General features: G+C 48.7%; 1 protein-coding gene across 7 annotated transcripts in view; it reads left to right on the forward strand.

Moving 5' to 3' along the window:
• LOC135898170 (head-specific guanylate cyclase-like) overlaps positions 1 to 20620 on the forward strand; it is a 231213-nt gene that overhangs the window by 40285 nt on the left and 170308 nt on the right. For 3 of the 7 annotated variants that reach the window (XM_065426966.1, XM_065426965.1, XM_065426968.1), the window contains one exon: positions 19301 to 19501. The exons of the other annotated variants lie outside the window; for them this stretch is intronic. The gene's annotated coding sequence lies outside the window, so the exon portion shown is untranslated. The remainder of the gene's footprint in view (positions 1 to 19300; positions 19502 to 20620) is intronic. 7 annotated transcript variants of the gene reach the window in all.

The following is a 20620-nucleotide window of genomic DNA, read 5'->3' on the forward strand; positions in this document are numbered from 1 at the left end:
GACTGTTTTCCTCGTGTGTCTGTACAACAAACAAGCGGCGACGAGAGGGGCTCCTTGTTTATGTGCATAAACTTCCGAGACAAAGCGCCACTCGTGCAGTTCATCTAACTGTATTTTGTTGCTTGCTCGCGTTGAAAAAGAAAGAAAGAAAGAAAGAAAGAAAGAAAGAAAGAAAGAAAGAAAGAAAGAAAGAAAGAAAGAAAGAAAGAAAGAAAGAAAGAAAGAAAGAAAGAAAGAAAGAAAGAAAGAAAGAGAGAAATGGAACGCGGACGAACGTACATTGCCTGATTGAAACACAGAGGAAACATTGTTAGGTCACTTCTAAGGAACCTAATGTGTGATGCAAAAGGCACGTGGCGTTCGCATGGGGCGGGTTCTCGCCGATACTCTATATATGGTACGCACGCGTCAGTCCTGTCGTGTGTGGAGTTTCGAAGGTGTCGAGCTTTGAGACTCGAGCTCGGTTTATCCCGCACAGGCCGGTGTTCTACTTCAGGAATTTTAGACAGGTGCTTACGAAGCGCTGCTGTGTCCGGACCATGCCATCGAGCTCTGGCGATCACTGCTGCTGTTCCTTCAGGACCCTGCAGCACCACCCGTCAGCGATCGGCTCCGCGACAGCCACAAGCGTCATGCGGCCCCCACTTAGCTGCCTCCAGAGAGAGAGAGAAGAATACAGGAAGGCAGGGATGTTAACCAGTCAATAGTCTGGTTGGCTACCCTACACTGGGGGAAGGGAGAAGGGGAAGAGAAAGAAGGGAGAGAGAAGGTGTAGGTACGCGTACGGACAGCACTTCAGTTAAAGTCGCTCGAGCAAACCAGAAGTTCTGAGAAAACACAAAAGTGCCTTCACTGCCTTCTGAGCCGATGATCGGTCGGGATGGTGCTCTAATATTGTCTGTTCACTTAGAGGACGATCGTCTAGTTTACTCAATGTGTCGGACAAATACTGTCTTTGGGCTTGAAATTGAGGACAATGGCACAATATGTGGTCAATGTTCTCCTCGCATGCGCAAACATCACATGCAGGACTATCAGCCATTCCAATTAGTGCTGAGTAGGCATTCGTGAAGGCCACTCCAAGCCATAACCGACACAGAAGAGACGCTTCACGCCGGTGCACACCGGCTGGAGGTCTGAGTTGAAGTGATGGGTTTAGTCGGTGCAGTCTTGTGCGTCTTGTATGTACATTATTCCACTCTGCTAAGGAGATCGTGCGTGCCAGAATGCCAAGTTGTCTCGCGGCGTCGGTCCTTGAGAGCGGAATGGGGACGCAGCGGTCTTCTTGGTTTGACGTCCGAGCTGCTTTATCGGCGTCTTCATTACCAATGATACCGCAATGACCTGGTATCCACTGAAAAGAGATATCATGGCCTTTTTCTCCTAAGTGATGGACAAGTTCCGCGATTTCGCACGTGAGCTGATCGTGAGTTCCATGTCGGAGAAATGAATGCACACATTGCAAGGCCGGCCTGGAATCGCAGAAGACTGCCCATTTTCTAGGACTTTCAGTATTTATCACTTGAAGCGCGTCGCGGAGAGCCGCGAGCTCTGCAGCTGTAGACGTAGTGACATGGGAAGTCTTGAACCGCTTGGTTATTCTCATTGCTGGTATAACTACAGCGCCGCCGGAACTGGTTGATGTAGTTGATCCATCAGTGTAGACGTGTGTGCAGTCGCTGTATTTCTCGTACAAGAGAAATAAAGTTAGTTGCTTGAGCGCTGATGATGGCAAGTCCGACTTTTTCTGAAGTCCTGGGACTGTAAGGTTCACTTGAGTACGGCGCATACACCATGGAGGAATAGAAGGCCTTGCCGCAGGTGTGTAACCTGACCTGAAAGAGTCACGGTGCGCGAAGACAGTCGCACTGAATGTCGTGTGGGGCCTATCTACTGGGAGACTTGCTAGGTGGTGGGCAGGGTTCCGGGCGAAGTGTCTTAGGTGCACACGCATTGTTTCAATGCTAATGTGCGTTCTAATAGTGAAATCTTGAGCCACTGCAATAACTTCAGTCGTTGACGCACTCCGCGGTAGACCGAGACATATCTTGAGTGCTTGGGCTTGGATGCTTTGGATTATGTTCAGGTTAGTTCTGCAGGTGTTGGACATGACAGGTAGGCTGTATCGCAGGAAGCCAATAAAGAGGACCCTGTACAGTTGCAGCATAGAGTGTATTGGCACTCCCCAGGTCTTTCCTGCAAGGAACTGAAACATATGGCAAATTCCTGTCAGGCGTTTTTTCACATAATTCACATGAGGGGTCCAGGAGAGATTTTTGTCAAGGACCACCCCTAAAAATCTGTGACTCGTGCTGTACGAGATCATGTGTCTGTCGACGGATATCACGTATGGCGACATTGATTTCCTGGTAAATGCCATCGCTGCGCACTTCTCGTATGATATACGAAGTCCTTGTTCTCGAAGGTAGGATGATGTCAAAGTAGCTGACTTTTGAAGCCGCGCGCGAAGCTGCAGTCGCGTCACAGCCGACGTCCAAATGCAAATGTCGTCGGCATAGATGGAGAGCCTAACAATGCCTGGCAGGATGTCGGTGAGTCCAATGAGTGTTAGACTGAAGAGCGTTGGGCTGAGTACTCCGCCCTGAGGCACCCCACGGTTACTGTAATGCTGGGAGGTCGGGCCATCCTCGGTAAGTACGAAAAAGGATCTCGTATGTAGATAGCTACGTATCCAAATATATACTTTGCCGCCAAGTCCTACTGCCTCTAACGCGTTCAAAATCGCTTCGTGCGTTACGTTATCGTACGCTCCTTTAACATCCAGAAACAGGGCAGCAGATAATCTTTTGCAGGACTTCTGGTGCTCGACGTACGTCACCAAGTCGATAACGTTGTCTATGGAAGAACGGCCCCGCCTGAAACCGGCCACTGCATCTGGGTATACCTGGTAATGTTCGAGGTACCATTCTAGCCGTGCTAGAACCATCCTCTCCATTAGTTTTCCGATGCAACTGGCAAGCGCAATTGGTCGGTATGATGCAATGTCTACAGGCGACTTGCCAGGCTTGAGCAGTGGAATTATGCGACTGGTTTTCCAATCTTGGGGAACCGTACCTGTCCGCCAGGAGCTGTTGAATAGGAGCAGGAGCACTTTTCGAGCCTCATCACCCAGATTACACAGGGCACGGTAGGTTATACCGTCGGGGCCTGGTGAAGATGAACGCTTGCACAAGGCCAGTGCAGCTTCGAGCTCGTCCATGGAGAAAGGACTATCCATGCAGGAGTCGCGTGAAATCGGTGAGTGGCGGAGCGTCGATGTTCCAGCGCAACTAGTTTCGCCAGCAATCCTCCTGCAGAAAGCTTCCGCTACGTCAATCTCGCTGCATTGTTGGTGAAGGGCCAAAGACTTAAAAGGGTGGCGCTGCTGAGGGGTTCCACGGAGACCACGAACAGTTCTCCATATGTGAGACAATGGTTTTCGTGGATCCAAAGATTCGCAGAATGATTTCCATCTTTGTGATGCAAGTTTGTCCATGCGACGCTGAATTTTCTTTTGAGTTCTTCTGGCCAACCTCAAGTCATTTACAGACTTCGTGCGCCTGTATCTTCGCTCTGCACGACGACGAATTGCACGAAGCTTCTCTAGCTCAATGTCGTATTCGGTGCGTGTGGACGTTCTCGGAAGTGAATGTTTCGCAGCCTCTAGGGCACCTTTTATGATGTCCTCTAGGCTAGTGGCCAAGTCATCACGACAGCCGTCTTCGACAATTGACTTGAACATTGGCCAGTCGATGCATTGTGTGACGGCGGCTAACCTGGAGTCCGTCAACCCTTCAACCCTAAGATAAGTGGGTAGGTGGTCACTTCCCCGCGTTTCAATATCCGGAAACCACCTGACCTTTCTAGTGAAGGAGCGTGAAACAAAGGTCAGGTCCAGGCAGCTACAGTAGGCAGTTCCACGTAGAAAGGTGGGGCTTCCATCATTTAACAAGCATAGTTCTTGTTCGGAGGCAAATGACACTAATCTTCTGCCTCTCGAGTTTATCTTAGAACTTCCCCAGAGATGGTGGTGGGCATTAAAATCTCCAGTAATCACCAAAGGCTGCGGAGTCGCTGTGGTGATTCGCCGTAATCTCTCGCAGTCCAACCGACTTGAGGGCGATATGTAGGCTCCAATTAATGTGAAAGTGAGCTTGCCTTTCCTCACTGTCAGACAGACGTATTGGTTTTCTTGGTCAGGCGACACTGGGTGATGGACATACGTAAGATCACGTCGCATGAATACGATGATCTTGCTGCATTCTCCGTGAGTGGCGGACATGAAACATTCATACCCGGACAGTCTGATGTTATCTGATAGGGGCTCGCAGATGACGATGACTGGGAACTTATTCGTTAACACAAACTGTCGAAAGTCCGACATGCGTGACTTCAGTCCTCTGGCGTTCCACTGAAATATCGACGCGTTTCGGACTTCGTCACGAAACGACGGCTTCTGGAGAGCCATGATTTTAACCAAGAGCTGCAAGTACTGGACTCAAAGTGTCCAGCACCTGTAGTGCGCTTCGCGCAGACGAAGACTTCATGTTGGTAAGTATACCGCGAATGGCACTCATGAGCGACCGCAGAATGTTGATGACCTGGAGATCATCAGCCAGCGTCGCTTCAACAGTGGCAGAAGCCGTTGAAGCCGGTGCGTTTTGAGGTATCTTAGCAGGGAGGTGTGCCCTCGGTAGCTCAGGCCATTCTTCAGGACGGGCGAGGCTCTCCTCTTTGTTCGCTTTCCTTGTATCTGTCTTGGTGGCGCAGTGCGGAGATGCGGCAGCTCTTCTGACTGTAGCTGGCGTGTACCTATCTTCAGTTGCGGAATTTCTTGAACGTTTTCGGTGTCGATGCCGACGTTGCCGAACAGCGGTAGCAGCCTCTCGATGCGTCGAATTGTCGCGCACCATGCGTTTTAGAATCGTGAATTCCTTCCGCATCCGCGGGCAATCCTTTGATGAGGCCTTGTGAGGACCACTGCAGTTCGGGCACTTTAGAACATGTGTGCTGCAGGCGTCTTCTGAATGGGACTCAGAGCACCGCGGGCACACTACACTGTTCACGCAGACACCCTTCACGTGGCCAATCTTGCAACATTTGAAACACTGGAGGGGCTTCGGTACGAATGGTCGTACTGGATGGCGGACATGTCCTACTTTGACGTGGGAAGGAAGGCTGTCTCCTTCAAACATAATCTTCACACAGCGTGTGTTTCCCAATCTGGAAATTCTTGTAATGGAATTGCCTTCTGTCGTTGGCTTTATCAGCGTTGGCAAGTCGTCATTAGGAATGGCAACGTCGACGTCATAAATGACGCCCGCAGTACCATCGCCGCCTGTAGGGATCATTGATCGCACCTTTACGTTGTCGATATCAGTTATATTTCGTAGGTGTTGTAGGGCACTACGATGTAGCACATCAACTGCCAGGACATTTTTCCGCGGGTTTATTCGCACGTCTTTAATCTCATTTGGTGCGATTCTCTCGAGAAGAGAGGACCTGCCTGTTGAGGAGCCGCAAATTGGTCGCCGGGTCCACGGGCATAAAGAGCACAGTGTGCGGCCAGCGCAGCGGTGCACTCTTCACGGTAGAAGCACTTGGCGACGAAGATGCCTGCAGTAGTCTTCTTTTCGCTGATCTACTCATCACGACCTGGAAGTCATCGTCCGACGAGTCGTAGCTGTCCGAACATATCTCAGTGGCCTCGCTGTCGGTATCGCTTGACGCACTTCCACGTTTCCTGGACGCTAGCCGACCTGACGGCTGCACACCAGGAAAGTCCGCGGAGATTTCTTCATCCATTACCGCAAGGAGGGAGCGGCAGCTCCCAGAAATGCAGGGAAACAAAGCGAAAAAGCGGAGACAAAAGCACAAGCGTTCTATCAAAGAATCACTTCGTCTTCCTTTTTTCAGCTGCCTCCAGGACGTTCATTAATGAAACGGAGGCAGCCTTACCCTTCCCCTTTTGCAATAACACCCCTCCTCTTTCCACCGCAGCGTCTTCGGCGCATTCTAATGTGGAATCAACGTGGTTTCATTCATTCTGGTATCTTGAACGCATTAGATACTGCCGCAGACACGTGCATATTAATTGACACTAGAGATTTTGTCTTTAAGAACAATGAACTAGGAGCGTGAAACTTCGATAGCCTGTAAGAAGATACGTATGCTAGAGCCGCTGGGCGTTCTTATATTATTACTATTTTTTTTGTTGACACAAAGCAAGCGATCATTCTGGATCGATCGTGAGCTAGTCAACCGATTTTTCATAGTTCGGATCTCTTCATGCCTTCTTTTCTTTCTCCATTAGTTGATAAATATGGAAAGTTTGGCTACAGAAAGGACTGCTTCTCCCAACATATTAGCTAATGAACACAACAAGGAATATAAATACGTTACGAAGCAGTCATAACAATTCTATAACAAAAAAAATATCACTAACAAAGCATGTCAGTAAATCACGTAAGAAATAGAGAGAAAAGAAAAGAAAGTTCAGGGTCCAAGCACAGGGAAAGGGTGCCTATCTTCACGACAGCTTATAAGTTCAACTACGCGCTGCTCACTTTGCGGGCGAACGGTTCCCTCGGCCATTCCGGAAGGAACCTCCAACACGAAGCTGGCCTCGGCCAGCAGCGTGGACAGAAAGCCGCGATTCGTTCCGGATCGCCGAAACGATATCGGTTCTTGAGCTGGTGCCTTCGTGGTGACGTCGTATGGGGTCCATTGTTGTGGAAAGGAGCTGGCTATAGCGCTCGCGTCACCCAGAACCCGGTCGGCTGCGTCTGACAGCGATGGAGGACAAACGCTGCGTCTTTTTCCACCGATCCGGGCCGGAAAGACGCGTGCAGTCGCTCGGTTTCCCCCGCACCGCCAGTTCCCACGGTCGCTCTCGACTCCGAGTCGAGTGTGCCGAAGCGCCGGAAAAGACGGCTGGTCCTCACTATGACAACGTGGCTGCGGACTTGGTATTGTTTCTTGCTTCGTACTTGCTCTGTCACGCAAGTATATAAGTCGCAGCTTTTTTATCACGAAGTCCGCGGGAGCGAGGCTACATTTCGTCCAAAAGGAAATGGAGAGAGAGAGAACAAAGAATGACAAGAAGCCGAATAGAAAAGAATAGAAAACGCGAAACGTGGTGAACTATTGCCTGTCACTTGCTTCGGTTTGAAGCTCCTTTCATCTGCTTCACTCAAATCCACCCTCCTTTCCTTTATTTTTTTAGAGCGACATTTCTGCGCATTACCCGCCGTGGTTGCTCAGTGGCTATGGTGTTGGGCTGCTGAGCACGAGGTCGCGGGATCGAATCCCGGCCACGGCGGCCCCATTTCGATGGGGGCGAAATGCGAAAACACCCGTGTGCTTAGATTTAGGTGCACGTTAAAGAACCCCAGGTGGTCGAAATTTCCGGAGTCCTCCACTACGGCGTGCCTCATAATCAGAAAGTGGTTTTGGCACGTAAAACCCCATAATTTATTTCTGCGCATTGCTCGGTTGACATCAAAATATCTGTCTGAAATTAGGCACGTGGATGACTGCTATCGATTTCTATTTCTCGCTTCACGCCCCAGAAACGAGCGGGCTCATGTAACCTCACAAGTGTACGGAAAAACCTCTTTATGATTGTGCTTTTCAATTGGTTGAGCGTTCCTCGCTCCACGTGGCGCGAAACATGGTTCGTTAATCCCATAGCTGAAGTTACTTTCTTTCCTTACGCTTTAACCGATACACTCAACGTCCAAGCAGTAGGACAGAAATAGCGCTTATTTCGCGTGTCACATAGTCGTTATTGATGCCAACAACACTGTGCAAAAGCAATTTCATCATTTTTTCCCCTGAGTTCTCCTGCAGAGGAAAGAACTCCATTGATGTTTAATATATGTAAATGCAGTGCAGTCGATTTTTCATACCTAGAAATAAGCGCAAATGTTCAAAGATTAATCACCGATTTATCGTCAGCCAGCGGCATGTAACAGCTGTTAGGTCTCTGTAATGGCTGCTGAAAGTTGCGGAAGCCTTTCTTTTCGAATTATTGAGCTTGAGGACGCGCCCACTCGAAAGCACAACGTTAACAACAGAGACAGACGCACATGCTTAGAGAACGAAACGTGTTTGTTTACAAACATTGCTTTCTTCTCGAAACTCCATATATGAGCCGACGTGTTTCCGCAAGCCAGTTGCGTGTTATAAAAGACAGCGGGAAATGAGATGGTATGCATTTTGATGACGCAAGTGACAGCCGATAGCGCTTAGAGCGGCTTGCGGGGGGCCCAAGGAGGCTGTTGATCCTGACTCGATGGCGCAACGAGATATCTTCGACAGACAGGTTTTATGTACCGGAGGTTCATTTATTACGCATGCGTAAGCTAACGCTTGTAGAGGAGAAATATGAATATCGGGTTTCCCCCTGCGACTCACTTATGTGCTTTTAGGAGAACCGCGCAAACTCGATGTCATGCCTCGACCGTGCAACTCAAAGGGACTTCCGCGCGGATTGCAGCGAGACAAGCGGGTGACTCAACGAGCTCTATACCAGAGAGCAACGACAGACAAATGCGAACTCACTCAAGGAAAAAAAGAAGAAAGGAGAAAATAAATTCAACGGAAGCAACTGTCTTTTCTTTTTTTTTTTGCCCTCTTTCCCTGCGTCCGTTATGCGTCTGGGCTTGCTTGTTCTCCTCATGCGCGTGTCTGCCAACTATTTTTACCCAACTTATGACCTCGGAAGCGAGTAAACAATAAAGGAGACAGGAAAGGCATCGTTCGAGCGGGGCACCACGGCGGTCCATGCCACGGCGCCGGCATCGCCGAATTCAGCATGTCATCCAGCGTTCGGCGACGAACTTTAAAAGGCCGCGCAGTCATGCGGCATTCAGCTGTCAGACGCCATTCTTCGCGTGTCAACGCGGCCTGCGTCGAGCGAAGAAGCAGAGTGCGCTTCCTTTCCTGCAACGTTTGACTCAGAACTCAAGACGAGGCAAAAGGATCGGCATGTGTGTAGGAAGTGTACGCGGACGCGGCGGCGGCGTCACGAACGGCTGCGGGGATGTGCCGCTCACGCTTTCACCTGGCACGCGCTCAGAACGCGGGGTTGAAGCGGGACGGGATGCCGCTGCAGGTGGCTGACCCGCAACAAGCGGTCCGACCTTCGTGGCGGTGCGCACACGCACGCACACACACACGCACACACACACACACGAAAAAAAAAAAGCTACTTACTTTCTCCCGTATTCTCTCCCGGCACACGTGCGAGGAGGTTGAACAGGAAGAGTGGTCGGCTCGCCGTCCTGCCTCCCCCACCTCAAGGTCGCCGCTAATCTCGCTAATCGCCGTTGACTGACCCGGTCGCTCAGGCTAAACGTTGCAGCTGCATTCCCGGAGACTGACCGGTGCCGCCGTGCTCTAAAAATACCGCAGAGCGGCCGTACGCGTCGAAGGCAGAGAGAGGTTCGGACTGCACCTGTGAGCCATCCCGTTGAAGCCGACGGGGGCGCGGATGGCAGAGAAGCGGCGGTTCCTTGCCTGTTGAGAGAGCACGCGTCGGACCGCGGCTTCATATGCACCACGGGGAAACGCGCTGTTCAGCGAAGAAACGAAATTTCTGACTGCCGCGCTATAGAATGCAGTGGAGGTACGCTCTGGGAGCTTTTGTGTTTTTTGGGGAAACGGAGCTCGGCCGAGCGCCTCTGCCAGCCTACTCGGTGGTCTTCCGAAGTGCTGCTGTGACTGCAACTTGAAAGGGCAGTCAAATGTGTGCCGCATGTACTCTCCTTTTGAGCCGGTCGGAGTTTCGCGTTTTTTTCTTCTTTTTTTTTTTCCGCGGTCAGTCCGAGCACGACTTCTCTGCCGCGGAGTTGAAAATAAGAAGCGCCTTTCTATTCGCCAAGGCCGACGGGCCGAACGTGCATTGGAGTTTCGTGAGGCCGCGGAGTCATGTTCTTGCTTTCAATGCAGCCTACCATCACCATCTCCAGCACGCGCACAACACATGTACACACTTTGTGGAGCTGATGGCCGAGAAAGTATCCTTGAAGGGGTTGCTGACACAACGACCGCTCGCTTATGTTTTTTTGTCGCTGTAGAAGAATGAAGATGCGTTTACTTGTGACTACAATACAGAGAAAGTTCTAGTTCGTTCTGAAAGCGAGCGCACCAGTTCTGTGAAGTTACATCGTGTAGGTTGCTGTAGCCTCGCGAGATAGCAGCAAGTTGGCAGGAAGACTGTTGAACACTGGCCACTATACGATTTGAGCGCGTGATTTGCCTTTGTGGCATCGCTATAGGCGGCCGGTATCAATAACTCGCCAGCGTGTGACAGTGACTCGTTTGTGCTGATGATTCACTAAGCGGTTGCTTGCCCATCGCTAAGCAACAAACATAGCCAACGCAATGTTTGTTAGCACGATTATGCGGGTTTCATCCATGATTTCGGCTGTTACTTCGAAACTTTAAAACGGAGCACCCCGCCAGCCTGCGGGTAACGATAGAGAGAAAAAGCAAATTGTGCGCAAGATACATACCCGCATAACGTCCTTGCTAGTGGACGGTAAATAATCCACAATTGGTAGCTTATACAATCTTCATAAGCCTGCAAACTGACGCAGATTTCTGCAAAAGATAACGAAGTGGCAAAGCACTGTTCTTTCGCAACAAAATGAGCACAGTGTCTTACACAATCCCCATAATGTTACAGAGATGGATATGCCCTCAGCGGTTCGGTGTTATTAATTAAACCATTTAATTATGATGATCACCATGCGCAACAGGTGCTGCCGTTCCCTCTTCCCATTCCCTATCGCCCGCTCGTCATGTAACCTGAAATTCCGGTTCAGCGATGCTTTAAGAACAGTTGAACTTCTGGGAGACTCAGAATATATGTCCAGATGTTGGCAACGTAGGTTTCTCTTCCAAGTGGCTCCAAATTTGCGAGTGGGCATTCGTGGTGGGTTTTTCTGGTGGCATGAACGTGAAGCTACACCCACATACGGACGGGCGTCGCCGTGTATGTTAAATCCGACTTCGGTTTCTCGATCGGCGCAGCTCAGGTTTCGACAAGTCCCCTTGGCTTTCTTTCTCCACGCCTACTTCCTTCGGGTTCTTGTGTGCTGAGTGGAGCCCCCACGAGCCTGGCGCAATTTCGCTTTAAGCGCGTTGTTAATGGCCTTCAATTTTTCTTCAGTGGCTGCTTTCTTGTTAATCAGAGAGAGGGGAAGGGAAATGCCGGGAGAAAAACCAGACGCCAGTCCGGTTTGCTACGCTACGCAGGGGAAGGGGGTTAAGGAATGCAAAGAAAGCAAGGAGAGAGAAAAGTGAGGGTGCTGCTATAATAGAAGATACACGTCGAGTACAGTTGGTCGCTGAGGTATGTCAACTTTTCGAATGGCACGCACCAGTTTGTGTGTCGCTTTCTCTTCTTGACATAATGTTTTCCGTTATGGGACGCGCAGCATGGGGAATAAACGTGAGTTCCGTGCGAATAAATATGACCGCTTTCCTGTGTTCGCTGCACTTCGGTTTAGCTTACGGGGCTTAGCCTCCTTAACTTCTCTGTCATTCCTTTATGACCTCTTTCTCGCCGCACTTTGAAGAGTTGATGGATTCGTAGCCACAGCTAACGGAAGTTTAAAGGTTCAGTTTGAAACCGATTTGTGAAAGTGCGCGGGCGTAAAGATAATATACGAGACCTGAGGTCTCTAGCATTAAACTCAAACATTAATGTTCTTTCCATTTATATCCAAAATAATGAAAACTGGCGAGCCACGGTGCCAAGCGAAGGCTTGCAAGCGCTAGATGCAGGGCATCCAGTACTTGTAAGACACCTCGAGCTGATGGTGTCTGCAGACTAGTTAAGAGTATGCAAAGAGCATCGACCAGTGATTACAGCATGACAACAACCTGCCGGTTCTGGCGATTTAACGAGAACAGATGAGGTGTTCGATGCTATTGTCGAACCTTGCAAGTCGGAGGATGAGTGGATTGCGTCCTGGAAGTGCATCCACGAGTTTTTCAGTGCCTCCACCATATTTAAGTGAACTAAACGCAATTTACTGTGCTAGTTCAGTTACTCACTATAGTCACTATTCCAACACAAGCGCATGTCCTTGAAAGCTGTTTCTTCCTAAGAGCTGGACAGAGATTTCTCTCTTTCAGTTATATTCCGGAAGCGCCGTCACGTGAATGGTCCACGTTGTTCTCTCGCCGTAAAGTGAACTGTATAACCAGTCGAACGTTCGAAGCACGCGCCGTCCTTTCAAGGAGAAGCGTCGAGCAAAAGTATAAGGTGCAAGCAAGCTTGCACCCGGCGCCGTGTCCTCCCTGGCACCGGCAGCCAAGTCAGCCTGGTAGACGAAATATTTGCCCGTCTCCACTCTTACTACGCTTCTTCTTTCGAAGGGGCCTGAGGAACTTAACGTAGCCAAAAAATAGCATGTTGAGCCGCCCGAGCACTTTTGTTCAAAGAAGCGCGTCTTTGGTCCCAGGGACGAAGGTGAGATGAAACGTCGCACTTCCTTCGACACACAATGGCGCCAGTCATGAAGCGACCCCATGATATCATTCTTTGGTTTCAGATACGCCACGCATTTCAATTACGTGATGCACTGCGTTTGGACATGCATGCATTTGGCATGGTACACGGCATTTGTCCGACTCCCTTCAAGAGGAAAGAAAGGATGTTGAAATCCGAAGCAACGCGAGAAGGAGGAGGAGGAGGAGAAACATTTATTTAAAAAAAAAATAAAAGAAAGGACAAGCAGGCGTCTTTCTGCTTGTGCGGGAGGCGCCCTTAGTCCAGGGCTCCTGCGGCTCTTGCTGTCTCCCGGGCCCGCCGCACCAGTTGCTGCTGGTTACGAGGGTCCGAACTAGTCAGCACGGCCTCCCACTGCTCGGGTGTGGGGTTGGGTATTTGCGGGGCCGCCTTCACGTTGGGGCACGCCCATGTGGTATGATAAAGGGAGGCGTAATCATTACAAAAAGGACATTTGTATGAATATAGTGTAGGGTGGATTGCGTGTAGTCTGCTTAAATGTGGGTATGTATTGGTTTGTAGTTGTCTCCATGTTACGGCGTCTTCACGTGAGAGGGTCTTGTGTGGAGGTGGGTATTGTCGTCTGTTCAATCTGTGGTGTTGTAGTATGGCGTTGTATTGTAAAGGTACGGGCTCCATGGATGCATCCGTATCCCTCTCTTGTGGCGCCCGGGTGGCATGAGCTCGGGCTACAGCGTACGCACGCTGATTTCCACGGAGGGACTCGTGTCCTGGAGTCCACACTATTTCAACGTCCGGGAATGAGGAGGCCTGTTTGAGGAGTCGGTGGGCGATTGAAGATATTCGACCTTGAGAAGTTGCGATTGTATTTAGTGCTGCCTGGGCTTCAGCCGAGAAATTCTTTAGCTTTGCTTTCCTTTTTACTTTTTTCTGTGTGCGCGTGCGTGTCAGGGAATTAATTGCTCCTAACAAAGCGTTCGAACGCAGCGAGAGATCCCGAATAATCGAAGGCCCTAATCAAGGAGATGTGAGGACGAATAATTAACGCGTACAACAAAGCACCATAATTGTCGTGTGCTATATTATTTATAAATCTGGATGGGAAATAGCGACAGGCGTGGTAAAAGAAACGCCATCGATTTCCTAACCTGCAAGGCTGCCCTACGTTGGAGCTGCGTCAGAGCAATCGTTAGAATAAAAAAAATCATCGCACTTTTTGATTTCCAGCATTACCTGAACTTCATCTTTCTTGCCCACATTTTGAGAAGAAACGTCTAGCCCTCTCATACAAATATATTGCAGAAACGGTGAAGAATAAAAAAAGAAAGAATTGCAAAGACTGTTTATTTAGGAATATAAATCCGCCTAGCCAGCTCTGCAAGACTGGATCAGTTGGTGACGCAAGACAATAGTCGAGAGGGAGCCAAAGAGCGTCGCCGAAACGCTGCTATCTACAAATCTGTCGATTTCCGGTGTTTTTCAACAAAGCGCTAGGAATTGGCTGCTGCAAATAAACAGGAGTCATTTCGTCAGCGGGAAAGTTCCCTTATAGGGAGAATTAGATTCGAACGACTCAGATATCGTGATGGCTTGGCACAACCGATAGAGGACGTGGCGGGATGCTATTGGCGGGAGACAGAAACTGACGCCTTCCTGTTTGTTAACTTCCGGTAGAGCAAACTGTGCTGACCACCGTATCTTGAGGCAGCACGGGCGCGGTGAAGGGGAAGCGCCGCTGCGTTGGCAACTTCGAGACTCCACAGCTGAGCCAGCTTCCTTTTCTCCACTGCACGTTTCCCAATGGGAGATGACGATTCGAGATCTGCGAAGGGCTTCAACTGCAGCGGAAGCCCGCCTGTCCGCATTCATGGCGACGTGTCCGCCTCGAGGTTAAGGCTGGCTGGTGCATACTCAACTAGGGGACGGAACATGTTTGGAAACTTTGCATAATGTAAGGAAGAGGACTGGCACTATAGATAGTCACGTCACAATAACAACAATTGACACAAACAAACAAACAAACAAACAAACAAACAAACAAACAAACAAACAAACAAACAAACAAACAAACAAACAAACAAACAAACAAACAAACAAACAAACAACGTTTCCTACGAATTAAAACGATTTCAGTTCTGTGTATGTTCTTGGCCTCAGCGGCTACTGGCCCGTTTTTGTGGCCTGTTCCACTGAAAGAGCTCCTCAGCTCGCGTCAAAGATGCCAAGTTGCAATCTGAGCTTACGCTGTGGTCACGGGAACCCCGAAGTTGTTCTCGAAGAGAGCAAGCAATCAGTGGACCGGACGACACAATCTCTTACGTTTTACTATTCCAAATACGACGAGTGGGTCGAGGACTAACACACCTGCACTCCTTTTTTTTTACCCATCGTCCTTCCACATTCACTGTAGCTTGCCACTTATCTACCTTGTCTCATCGTATTCTTTGTTTCAAGTTTCCATGTGTAGGGTAGCGAACCGGTTAAGCTAAACTGGTTAACCTCCCTGCCTTTCCTTCCCCACTTTTTCCTTCTCTGTTTCAAGTTTACACTTTCGCTGGTACAACTGTCCCGAAACATCACGAGCAACTCCCGAAGACCGTCTGTCCAATCCGCGCCAAGCAGAAGGGCACCCCGCTGTCGAGTGCGCCGCTCTCCACGGCGGTGCCGCAGTGCGCGCCGGAAGGACAATCGCTTCCAGGCCATTTCCGGCAGCCATTCAATTCCGTGGGCCGGCACAGTCATGTCCAAGTCTATTACCGAGTTTCCACTTCGGGAGCGTGAGAGGCCGGGAACAATGCCAGGGGCGATCATCTGAGCGTGCGACACAACGAAGGTCATGCCCTTTTCGGCGACGAGAATTGCGGGCTGCCGTTTTCCGGCTGCCATTTTTACGCTGCCTGCATACACTGTAGCAGCCTCGCTCGCAGCGGTGACGAACTCTCACGGGCAGCACCCGATTTAGATGCAAACTTTTGCTTGAACATGGTGTTTGTCTTGCCATGGCGGCTATGTGGCAGTCACGTTGTGCTTCACAGCACGAGGTCGCGAGTTCGGTTCGCGACCACGGCGGCTGTGCTCCCGTGTGTGCAAGAAAGCGAAAACATCCGTGCGCTTACGTTCCGGTTCAAGTTAAAAAGAGATCTCCGGGGTCTTCTACAGTGTGCCTCACATAACTCTGGTGCTCCTTTCACTCGTAAAACGCCACCATTCGGACAATGTGTTAGGAAAAGTGGCATTTTCAAATCTCCAACGATTTCCATTATTAACAGTTCATTTCGGTCAGTACCCATTTAATTTATTTTGCAAATATAACACAGTCTCTCTACGCCGTCTTATAAGTATGCATAGATCTCAACGTTGCTCACAAGCTTGCGCGAGTATTTATTTGTATTATTTATTTATTACTAAATGAAAACACAAATGGTAATTTAGGCGTTTCTATAGGGCTAGCTATCCCAATATTCCAAATGCACTACCCAAGAAAGGAACCAATAGAGTAAGCAAAATGAAATTAACTACAAACAATATGCACGCTAATGCGTGTCACACAAGCACACGCTCACATTTGTGCATGAACATAAGGCGGGAAGGGAAATAAATGAACGGACCTCAGATTCGCACCTCCCTCTGATCTCGTTTCTGTTTCTCGGTACAGCAAGTTCTCCCTTTTTCCTTCCTTTTTTTTTTGAGACAGAACTGTAATAATTGCGTGGCGTCAGATATAAGTGCAGTGGAAGCTCGCACGGGGAAGTCAGCAGTCACTCTTTTTATGCCAACGATCAATATCAGGCGCGTCGTCCACATCGTTTGGTTCATTTCGAACCGCCATCTGGAATCTGCTACCGCTCATTCGCTGCCTCCATGAGACAAAATTTCGAGATTCTCTCGTTAACGATTAAGTTAGTTAAACCAGACTGTATGAACTTTCTTTTCGCGGTTATAGGAAATATAAAGCAGGCGTGGAATTTCCGGTATGTAACGCAAATTCGTCGCGGCAATACTTGCTGAAGCAAGTATTCGCAAGCAAGTGCTGCCAAGATCACCAGCGAGTAGCTATTTCGCTGGCAGGGTTACAGTACCCAGAACGAACGCTGTACAGTGCGTAGTTTCACAAGCTTTTCTTTTTATTGCAGGATATTAAAGTAGAGGTTAGCTCCTTTAGGCGGCGCCAGGTACTCTTCGACGCAGAAAACATACAAGTAATGAAAACGAAAAAAAAATGAAGCCCCTGAAAACCTACGAATACGCTCTAAGAACACGAACACACACAAAGTTTCGCTCACTTCAGAGAAGACACGGAACATATTATACCGTACTTGCCAACCCGTGAACCTTACAATTCGTAAAATTCTCCAGGAGGCAAAAGAGGTGAGGGGGGGAGGGAGGGGGAGAAAGTATGCATTCTTTCTTTAATGCTTGCCTTGAGCGCACGTCCTTTCAGGATACGTACGCACTTGAGTAACGAAGACTTAACCTTAGACGCAGTACACCGAACAGTGACTCCTTCAGCGAATTAGCTGTTGCCGATTTCGCCTGCATCAAGAACTTGTTTTTTCTAAACTTTCCGGAAGCAAGTATCTCTTTTGCATCCTTTCGCCATCAAAAGACCAGCAGCGGAAGGTACGCATGCGCTGTGATCGACGTGCGCCACAAACAGAAAGAACTTTCAGTAAAACTTTACGCGACATTCGTAAAATCGTAAAACATGCCCAAATTCGTTAAGTTTACGAAAAATACAGGAGAGACAGCAGGTATGTTATACAAAAGCGCGTACAAACAAGAACCTACACGCACAATTTTGTAAACGAGGGAAGATACTTTTTTTAAACATCCTCCGACTAACTGTTTCGGTTCTATAGTCTGCATTATAGAGGGAGGTGTCTGATTTCAAGCACCTTACCCGCTCGGAGCTTAGTGGCTATGGCTTTGCGCTGCTGACCTAGAAGTCACGCTTTCGATCCAGGTCGCGGCGGCCGCATTTCGATGGGGGCGAAATGAAAAGCGACTCTAATTAAAGACCCCAGGTAGTCAAAATTATTGCGGAGTACTTCGCCACGCCCTGCCTCATAACGAGATCGTCGTTTTGGCGCGTAATATCAGATAAATTATTTGAATTAGTTACAGGTACTTTATGACGCTCATAGAAAACACCTAAAAGAAATACAGGTAGCGTGAGTTACGCTGCTATCCGTTTTAAGAGCAGCACAAACAATTGCTCCTTCGGCAAGATGCTCAGCATTTTTCATACTGCATAAAATACCAGGGAAGCGAGTCAGTGAGAAACAACTTTATTACGTAATCGAAGGGGTGATGGGTAATGGAGGCTAAGCTACGGGAACACGTAGGCTGCGAGGCTGTGCTTCTCGATGACGTCTTCAGCTCGGGCAAGGACCCGCGTCCAGGGCCAGGACCAGGGCAGGGAAAATCCTAGCTAATCGGCATAGCTGCCTGCCTCATGCTTCGTCTCGAAGTATGAGAAGCATTCAGAAAGCCTTTATTTTTTACTTGTAAAGATTTCGTGAAGTAGTGACTTCCATTGTGACCGTTACTTGTGTGACGGTCGTAAACAATGCCCTTGCTTAATTTTGACAACCCGAGTTTGCAAGAGGTTATAACAGGTGCAAGAGGGGATATAACAAAAATCAGTAAACAATATACAAGAGCAATTCAGCAGGTGATGAGAACCAAACATGACCGGGTAAAGCTTTTAACGTTTTTGTGGTGCAAGAAAAAAGAATCAATAAAAAGAAGGAAGATCCAGCAAGTTGGTACATACACACAGCGAAGCTGTGTCGCAATAAGAGTCGAAACAGAAAAGTCGAAACAAGAGTTTGCGTTTTTCTAGTTCTTATTTTTTTCTGTCCCCCACACGGCCGCCGCCGCCGCCGTTGCCGCAGATGTGCTGGATAGATGGATGGATGGATGTTATGAGCGTCCCCTTTGGAACGGGGTGGTGGGTCGCGCCACCAAGCTCCGCCGATGCGCGGAGGCGAGCGCCATCTGGTGGTTGCGCAAGGAGCCCAGCAGTGGTGACGTCGCGCGCGTCCTTCGCTGTGATTGGTCTTACTATACGGCAAGAGAACGGCCACGCAGCACCGACAGTCCCGAAAACCTGGCGCGGTTCGCAAAGTAGAACTTCGCGTTTAAGAACTTTTTTAACGAATTGGTGCGTTCATGAAAAGGAGACGTATCCAACTCATAATGGCCGACGTAGGCAGATGCCTGGTCATGATGGATATAATCAAAGCTACGTCGCAGCTGAAGGCAGCTTGGGAATAAATTTCAGTAATTTCAATGGGCGCATTCAATACAATTTCGACGCGTTAGTGTTTGTTGATATCGAAAGATGCTATTTTACCGACGCTCTGACGTATTGTAAGCGGCGTGTTCATTGACGCGATTTGTTCGAAAAGTGCGCAAGGTACAAAGGGAGCTAAGCAAGTCTTAATTGTTGGCCGAATTTTCCTTCCTTTCTTCTTTTCATTGATGTTTCAACCGCTGAGCAACTCGCACTACGAAATGCCGCTTTGTTTAGAAATGCTAGATAGCGCAAAACAAGAATAGAAAGAACAGATATCATCCGGAGTTATATCTGAAATGTATAACCGGAAGCAGAAATCGTTGCATGCATAAAATATCCTCGAGCCGCATCGACACTGGTCGCGCATTTCTTTTTGTTATTTATTATTAATGCACTTCCAACGATACTCGCGAGACAACAGTAATAATGAAAACCTTGTGCGTCTAAAAAGTCACCTGCTTTCGGATTCAGGAAAACATGTGACCATTTATTTTTTTCTTTATCCTTCTCAGAGATCGGACCACGATGCGCAGTCAAGCGTTGCGAGACTGTTGGTGCATCTAAATCAGCGTGACGCACTTGGATTTCGACGTCTCGTCGTGGGGACCTGGAAGATGAAGCGTATTCAAGAGAGCTTCTCGGTCTTGGTCTCTTCTATAAGGGCAAAAACCTAATGGCTTCGTCCGACGGCACTAGGAAGTCTATTCTAAGCAGTACATCCTTTTCTTTGAAGTACCAGGAAAAGAAAAAGCTGCCATAAGTTTTACAAAGGGAGTAGTTTTCAGTAGTAGGAGGCTTTTGAAAATGGAGACGGGGTGTGCTCACCGACGGAAGATTGTATCTCTCACACTCTCTCTCTTTCCCTCTCTGTCCCAGTGGTGTATCCACAGGAAGCACATTGACGGGTAGCTTGAAGGAAAATGTATTTTGCTGCATACCGAAGAGAGATATCTTACGTACCTCCCTGAGCATCTTCCAGTCCTATGGGACTAAGTGAAGACCAACGCTATTAACGCACTCGTCTGCAACCCCTGTACACTTTTGTAGACACTGCGCCTTTTTCCAAGAGAGCACCTCTGTATATCTATTCTTTCTTTCTTTCTTTCTTTCTTTCTTTCTTTCTTTCTTTCTTTCTTTCTTTCTTTCTTTCTTTCTTTCTTTCTTTCTTTCTTTCTTTCTTTCTTTCTTTCTTTCTTTCTTTCTTTCTTTCTTTCTTTCTTTCTTTGTCGTGGAGTTCCTTGGGCGGCCAGTGACGCAGGTATTAAAATCGAATTGAACACCCATGATAACATGTATTCAGCTGCCTGTTCTCTAGAGTGAACAATTTGTGCTTTTATGTTATTATAACAAAAGCGGCATAGCTTCTTTAAAGAAGAAGTGATTCTTCCAGCTCTGAACACGTTTACTGTGACATCAGCAAGTTCTCGTTGCGGACACCTTCATCTTAGCGAGTGAGAAAAAAAAGCTCTTTGTCTCTGCGATGCGCACAACGTGGTCTGCGTAGGCGGCACTATATTGCTTGTTGTGACATCCTACCCAAATGCACGGACGCCGTCAATTTGGAGGTATGCGCGGTGGCACAAAAACCACGAGCAAACTGCCAAGCTGCAGACCTGTGCAATAGCGTAGTGGGTCCTCGTCCGGATTGCAATTGCACGTTGCTGCAGGGACGGGAGGTGGATCCTCAGTGGCGGTGGCGGATAAAGCTTTGTTTTTGTTCGCGACAAGGGGCGGAAGGCGAAGCTGTGCATGAAGTGGAGGCCAGACGTCAATGATACGACAACGATGACGACGCAATGGATGGTTGGAGGAAGCACACACGCTTTCGAAAT

This window comes from Dermacentor albipictus, chromosome 3, assembly GCF_038994185.2.
Source record: "Dermacentor albipictus isolate Rhodes 1998 colony chromosome 3, USDA_Dalb.pri_finalv2, whole genome shotgun sequence".
In the NCBI taxonomy this organism is placed as follows: domain Eukaryota; kingdom Metazoa; phylum Arthropoda; class Arachnida; order Ixodida; family Ixodidae; genus Dermacentor; species Dermacentor albipictus.